This window comes from Muntiacus reevesi, chromosome 11, assembly GCF_963930625.1.
Source record: "Muntiacus reevesi chromosome 11, mMunRee1.1, whole genome shotgun sequence".
Lineage (NCBI taxonomy): Eukaryota > Metazoa > Chordata > Mammalia > Artiodactyla > Cervidae > Muntiacus > Muntiacus reevesi.
The window spans coordinates 6,454,977-6,463,187 of record NC_089259.1 but is presented as its reverse complement, the minus strand read 5'-3'; the positions used below and the strand labels follow the sequence as shown (position 1 = coordinate 6,463,187).

The window sequence follows — 8,211 nt, the reverse complement described above, 5'->3', positions numbered from 1 at the left end:
TAATTCCACAAGAAGTCAGCATCTTTGATAAAATCTTTAATTTGAGATTAGTTTAGGCAAAAAAAAAAAAATACTGATGAGCCATTGTTCACTATAGCTATTACCTCATCATGAAAATAGAAATTTTCAGAAATTTCAAGAAGCATCAAGACTACTCTTAAAGTAGCAGTTACATTTGCCCAGTAAAAGTCTCACAGTGAAGTTAGTGGATGTGGGTTCAAAAATGAGGAAGAATGTTTCTTGTTTAAAGGTCTGAGGTAACAGATTTGGACTGGGACAAAGGCAATGTCTGAGAATTATGATTTCTAGAGATACCCTCCATCCCTATTAAAATACCAGCTGTTTTAAATTTTAAGCAAAATGGCAACCTAAACCTAAAATTCATATGGAAATGGGAAGGACCAAGAATGGCCAAAGCTCTCTTAAAAAGAGCAAATTTGGAGACCTCATGCTCCTTGGGTAGTGTTGTCACCTTGACGATATTAAGTCATCTCATTTGTGGACATGGACTCTTTTTTATTTACTTAGTAGTTTCTTTCAGTGATGTTTTATAGTTTACAGAGTCTTAATTTTTTACTTTTTTTAATTAAATGTATCTCTACTATTTTATAGATGCTACTATAAATAAAATTGTTTTCTTTACTAGGTTTTTAGATTTTTGATTATTAGTGGATAGGAATAAAGGGATTTTTAAATTAAATCTATATTTTATCACATCATTAAAATTGTTTGTTAGTTCTAATAAGATGACACATTAATTATGATTTCTATAAATAAGATCATGTCATCTGCAAATAGAGAGTTCTTTCCAACATGGACATGCTCTTCTGTTCTTGCTTGATTGCCCTAGCTAAAACCTCCAGTATTATTTTTGAATGTAAGTGTGAGGTAAGATATCCTTGCCTGGCTCCTGGCCTTGGGTGTTAAGCATTCCATCTTTCTCCATAAGTATGAGGTAATTTATAGCTTTTTATAATTGGTCTTTATCAGATTGAGATCATTCTTTTCAACACCTTAACTGTTTGTGTGTGTGTGTGTGTGAAAGAAGTGCTTTTTATTATAGAATACCTTGTTTTGTGTTCACTGTTTGAACGACGAAGGGACTCTGAGCTTATAAGCAAATCATGCCATAGCTTATACTTTTTATGTAGAGAAGTTGGTTAAAACACAAAATCAGTATTTTGATAAATTAACTTTAAAATGTTTTTCATATCAAAGGCTTAGACTAGTTACAACAATGTGTTTTCCTGTTCCTTGGAACACAAGGATGACTCTGGGCTTGATGAGAAACATTGAAGGCCAGCACACAGAACCACCAGCGTCCAGCTACGTGGTCTAGAGAAAGACTCGCTGACTTTGTTTGGGGTTGACCATCAGCTGCACCCGGGTTTATCAGCAGCTGCAGGGTGGTCCTCTACCAGATTTCTTCTGTGATCTCAGGTCTTTGAATTTAACTCTTTGGGAAGATTTGTGCATTATGAGTCTTTGGTATTTTGAAAATTTCACAGGAGAGAAGAAGAAACTTCCAGTTAATCCAGAAGCCTGCCAATACAGGAGATGCTGATTTGATCCCTGAGTCAGGAAGATCCCCTGAACAAGGAAATGGCAACCCTCTCCAGTTTGCTTGCCTGGGAAATCCCATGGACAGAGGAGCCTGGTAGACTCTGGTCCATGGGGTCGCAAGAGTCAGACATGACTAAACTACTACCACCATGTCAAGAGTTAAAAGGACTTTTTATAGACTTTTATTTGCACTCTCAGACCCATACAGATAGATATAAAAGGACGTGATTTTTCTGTTCTTCACAAAGAACTCAGGACTTTAACAAGAAATACCATAAGTTTACATAAATGCCCATTTTCATACCAACTTGTGAATTCAAAATTTCTCTTAAAAAGAAAACAAGATTCTTTTAAGCCATCAATTTCAGATGGGAGTTCTGACACCCAGAGGAAATTGTAATGGTGTTCTCCCTAGGTTTTAAATTCCTCTTATCCATATATAACACTTTCTCCATCATATACTAAATTCTGCCCATCCTCACATTAATTTGCTATAATTACCAAAATACCTGTAAACTATGTTTGCACATGCACTTATATATTATTTATTAAGTTGAGTCTTATGAAATTGCTAATATTTGATCATTTTGTTTATAAATAGTTTTTTCATGTGGTTGGACCTAATAAAATATGAACTTTAGCTGGATGGCTGTATCTACTTATATATACATATACATATACATACATATATATATATATATATATATACACACACACACACACACTATGCAAGTGCTTAGCAGGGAGAATGAAAATGCTTACTCTATTCACAAGTTCTTTTGCAGCCTTCAAAACTGTGCTTACTGACTACTAGTAAATTTCATTGAAAGTGTAGTAGTTTCCCCAATACAGTATTTCACCAAAACAAGTCTGATCCAAACTGGGCATACTGACTTTGAAGTATACTACCCATCCACTTGGGCTTCCCTGGTGACACAGATGAAAAATCCACCCACCAAGCAGGAGACACAAGTTTGATCCCTGGGCTGGGAAGATCCCCTGGAGGAGGAAATGGCCACCCACTCCAGTATTCTCACCTGGAGAATCCCGCGAACAGAGGAGCCCAGTGGGCTGTAGTCCATGGGGTCACAAAAATCAGACAGGGCACAGAAACTAAACAACAACAATGACCCATCTATTTAGCTGGACCAGCCAAACCTAAAAGATAGCTTTTGTACACTTAAGGTCAGGTCTAGAATCCACAGGCCAAATATAAAAATACCAAAGCACTTTCAACTGGAAGTTCTAGTAATACATCTGTGTCCTCAAAGACATATAGTATTATAGAGGGCTGAGACCAGACCCTGATGCTTCAGTCCTTACTTTTAAGAAAATTAGCATCTTTCAAGAGATATAAAAATATAAATAATGAGAAGATAGTCTGAGTATTGTAAGTTTCAAACTTGGACAATAAAAGGTAAAAAGAAGAAAGCACTTGAGAAATCTTAAAACGACATTGAGGACAAAAAGCCAAGTACAAATGTGTACTGAGCCTAGATTCAGTCCCTACATTAATCAAAGATTCTGGATTCAAGGAGTTCTTGTATCCCCCGGAAGCAATGATTAGAGATCATCCAGGTCAGTTAAGTCCACAGCCACTTTCAAGAAGAGGATGTCATCTTGAATGGAGGTGCTTTTGGCATTCTCCAAAGTGGAATGAGTCACAAAGCGAGGACAGCCAGAGGTGATGATCATCTCCCCATCAGGTCTCTTAAAGCTGCTGCTATTGGGATCAGCCTAGAAGGTCTCCATAATGCAGTTCTTTTTGACACTCTGGTCCAAAGGCATCAGGGTCACCCTCTGCCTGAACGGCCACTGCAACAGTGGTCAGACTCCTCTTGCATCACCAGAGTTCAAGGATAGATAAGTCCCCTTCCCAGACCAATCCAGGTTCGGGTAGGCTCTAGAGTAGAGGCTGTAGACATATCAGCTGGGGTAGAAGGTTTGGCTGAAGATGGATACTGTATGTCCGTCCAGCGTCTCCTTCTTCAGTCAACTTCCAGATGAGCTTTCCGTTATAGCAAGCACTTTCTAGCAGTTTAAATGGCTCTTCGCTTTAATTCAGTTGTGCTTTATGAATATTAATGTGGGCATGTTTGTTAGTCTCTGCTTCCAAAACAACTAATCTTTGGTCATTGGTTTCTAGCAGGGTGATTTTCAGTTTTACTGTATCAATTGCTTCCACCAAAGGCCTCAGATCAAACTTGAATTGTTGCTGGTTAACCATTTGTAATAACTGACAGAGCTGAACTTCTAGGCAAGTGGACCTGTCAGTGTGACTGGCAAGAACAAGCATATTTAAGAGAAAGCTTCCATTTTTGACCAACAACTGTGTAAATTGCTTGAAATCATTTTTAAATTTATTTACAGTTTTTGCTAGCTGCTGGATTTTGCTTTCTCTTTGTTCTAGGCTCTTACATAAGTCAGAAATCTTTTCCTCTAGTTGGAAGTTCTTTTCTAAATGAGACCAGAAGCCTGTGGTCCCGTAAGGCTGAACGCTCATGGTCCTGCAGGTTCCCCCGTTTATCCTTTGGAGTACAGCCACAGCCCTTAAAAGGACAGTCTCATTCAGCTTCAGGACACATGGCCAGGAGTTCATTCACCTCAGTCCTTGGAATAATCTGCAAACACTTGTTGGGACAAGATACTGGGTACCCCGAACACAAGTTTTCCTCGTGATTCTGTAGACTGATGACTACCACATCCTTTTTGCAATAAGGCATTTTCCCTCTGGAAACCGGCAGTAGACGCTCAAATGCCCTTTCAGACCTTTGCTGAGGACTGGCTCCGGGCAGTTTTTCTTCGAGCACTGCACAGGTCCGAATGGGCAGGGCTGAACTGGGGGTCCTGGTATCGCCCCAGAATAATCTTGGCGTTACATCCGGGAGCCTTATTTTGCAAAATACATACAAACTGAGGACTTCCCTTGTGCAGTAATTGTCTTTAAACACCTCCTGAGATTTGATCACCTCCTTATCTACAGGGCAGAGGGGGACTGCGCTCAGTTCCCTGGGGGACAGGACGCAGTGGTGGCGGAAGCGGTGCCCGCAGCCCGTCGCGGGGGTGAAGCACCAGCGGCAGAAGGCACGTTTGTAGCGCTCTTGCAACTGCTCCATAAACTGGTGCTCCGCGTCGGGCTCCAAGTACAAGGGAATGGAGTTGCCAGAATTCTGGCGGATGAAACCACAGGGTACACCTCCTTGCTTCTCAGAATAGGCCATCCTGGGGTTGGCAGCGGCGGCGGCGAAGGGGCTCAACTCTCAGCTCCACGGCCGGGGCGCAGGGCCCTGCCCGCAGAGGGATTTTTTTTTTTTTTTTTAATCACGAAAAGCTGTTGGAATCTCTATTTTTTTTTTTTTTTTCTGTGTCTGTTGAGGTTATCGTGTGTTACTTTTGTCCCTTATTCTAAATATAAGATATTATACCATTTGATTTTTGGATGTTAAGCAAATCTTGAAAGCCTGGAATTGCAATCTTGGAAGCCTGGAAGCCTTGGAAGTGCAATTACGCACTTGGCTATGGTATGTGTCTATGGGGTCACACAGAGTCGGACACGACTGAAGTGACTTAGCAGCAGCAGCATGTGTTACATTTTTAATTATTACTAGATTCATTTTTACAGCAATATGTTAACATTGATGTACACATTAATATGGGGCATTGTTTTGCAGTTTTCTTGTGTCTGTCTAGTTTTATCATCACAGAAGTGATCTCATAGAATGAATAGAGAAGTGTTTCCTTTTTTTCTACATTTTGAAAGAAATAGTGAATTTTTTCCTATTGATTCCTGAAATGTTTTATCAATACCACCATTGAAATTATTTGGTCCAGGATGTGTCCTTATTGAAACTTTTAAGTTATTAATTCAATCACTTTACATGTTTCAATTGTATTCAGATTACCTATGTCTTCTTCAATTCGATAGGTTTTATCTTTCTAGGAATTTTGTCGTTGCATCCAGTTTATCTAACTTGTTAACACATAATTGTTCATAGCATTATTTTATTATACTTTTTTAAAAAATTTCTCTAAGACCACTCCTCTTGCATTCTTTATTTTAGCAATTTGTGTCTTTTCTTTTTCTCTTGGTCCTTGTAAGCATAGAGTTTTCATTTCATTTTTTTCAAACTTTTCAAAAGTACGTTTTCTACTTCATTGATTTTCTAATTGTTTTACTATTATCTATTTTACCAGTTTAAATTTTAATCTTTATTATTTATTTTGTGTTGCTTTAGCTTTCTCATTTTCTAAATTCTTGCAGTGGAAGGTTGATTATTGATTTTGCATCTTTCTTTTGTTTTTCAGTAAAGAAAAATAAGGCTATAAATTCCCACTACAAGAACTGCTTTTGCTACATCTCATAAACTTCAGTAGATTGTACTTTCATTGTCTTTTATGCCAAAATATTTTCTAATTTCTCTTGCCATTTCATCTTTGACCCTTTGATTATTTAGGATGTTGATTTTTTTTTTAATTTTTATTGCGATCATAGCACATAATATGTACAATTTTAGCATTTCAATTTATTTAGACTTGTTTTATGGTAGAGATTTTCCTAAGGGATTCAAGTTCAGACAAAATATTGACTATACTCTGGATGCAGTTCTTTTAATAGATCTCCAAATATCCTTAGTCCTCTCCCTTGTGTGTAGTGCTACTGACTTTTATTTGTCATACCACTGACCTGGGAAGGGAGAAGTATTGGAATAGTCTCAAATTAAAAATTACAAAACTGGCTGTCTTACAGAGGTTTAGTCATTTTATTGACTAGATAATTAGATTATTTGCTAGAGTTTTGATATGGTTAATTCATAGTTGTCTTGCCCATATTTTTGTTGTAGCAATCCCACTGAGGTACTCATCTGTTCTGGAAGTTGTTTTCTTGAAGTTGTCTTTATGTGCTTTAGGAAAATTATCCTTTTGGGTTAAAGAACACACAATAAAACTGGGGTGCTAAATTTTCTTAGTACCACCTTCAATGATAACTAACACATGATTTTACTTTAGCTGACACAGGAAACAAACAAGAAAATAAATATCCTTTTGTATATACTATCTAGAGATGCTATTTACTAGTTAGAGTGGGGATTTTTCTTTTTCATTTTGTTCTAATCTCTAAAGCCATCATTTAGCTGAGTTGTATTATGGTTTTTGTGTTTTTTTTTTTTCTAAAGCTCCTTCAAAATGTTTAAGGTAAATGCTAAAAAAAAAAAGAAAGAAAAAAGAAAAACAAAAGCTTTCTTTTTTTCACCACTGGGTACAAGGATTAAAAAAAATTAAAAAATGAACAAAGTATTGGAGGTTTACAATGGTCCAATGAACTGGCTCAAGTTTTTCTTCCATATTAGATTTCCTATTTCTGACTTAAAGACATTAGCAAAACTTGAAAAAAGAGTTGAGGTCACATTTATTTTAGGATCTACTCCTGTATGCTGTTTATATAAAAGGGTGAAAGAGCTATTTCAAAAGTCTCCCAAAGATTCAACCTCTCCTAGCTTAGAGGATTGAATCGCTACTTCACAGGAAAACCTTTGGAGATGGCCTCCGAAATGGCTTGTTAAGATCTACAGTTTTTCCCAAATGTTTCTGATTTCCTGTTCATTTTGGATTTAAGTTATTTTGGAATCTTCTCATTCTGTATTTTCAATTCAAATTTTGGCAATTGAAATTTCCACTAACATTTGAATTAGTTGTCATATATTTAAGATCCATGGGTTATACATCCTTATAACTAATTTATATTACTCTGCAAATTCCTAACTTGAAAAGGTTTTGAAAAGTCTTTGATGGTAGCTGTCAGTTTAGTGCAAGACCAAATCTTAAAATGTTCCTTCCTTGTTCAAAGAATAATTTAGCTTTAAGAAGTAGTTGAATTTGGGAGCTTTTTACCAGGTCAAGAGGCAAGGAGAGTGGTTCAAAAGAGGATTAGAGGCACAAAGAAATGATGGAGCAAAGAATGAGAGAAGAGTTTAGTAAGATAAAGGCATTTAGCTTTTAGTTTTGAGATAAAATATCAAAAAAAAATTTTTAAAGTAATTTTTTTGTTTGTCCCAAATTTTCCCTTAGCTCAGTCCAGGAATAGCTTGTTGTTATTCAGTTATTAAGCCATGTCTGACTCCTTGTAATCCCATGGATGCAACATGCCATGCTTTCCTGTCCTTCACTATCTCTGAGAGTTTGCTCAAACTCGTGTCCATTGAGTCGGTGATGCCATCCAACCATCTCATCCTCTGTTGTCCCCTTCTTCTTCCACCTTAAATCTTTCCCAGTATCAGGGTCTTTTTCAATGAGTTGTCTCTTCGCATCAGGTGGCCAAAGTACTGGAGCTTCATCTTCAGCATCGGTCCTTCCAATGAATAATCAGGACTGATTTCCTTTAGGATTGACTGATTTGGTCTCCTTGCAGTCCAAGGGATTCTCAAGAGTCTTCTCCAGCACCACAGTTCAAAAGCATCAATTCTTTTGTGCTCACCCTTCATTATGGTTCAGTTCTTACATCAATGCATGACTACTGGAAAAACCATAGCATTGACTATACAAATCTTTTTTCAAAAAGTGATATCTCTGCTTTTTAATACACTGTCTAGTTTTATTATAACTTTTCTTCCAAGGAGTAACTGTCTTTTAATTTCATGACTACAGGCGCGA

At 37.2% G+C, this 8,211-nt stretch overlaps 1 pseudogene; it reads right to left on the bottom strand.

Annotated features, from left to right (window-relative positions):
- Positions 1-3,126: 3,126 nt before the first annotated feature.
- On the bottom strand, positions 3,127-4,784 carry LOC136144076 (TNF receptor-associated factor 5 pseudogene; annotated as a pseudogene).
- Between the last annotated feature and the right edge of the window lie 3,427 nt (positions 4,785-8,211).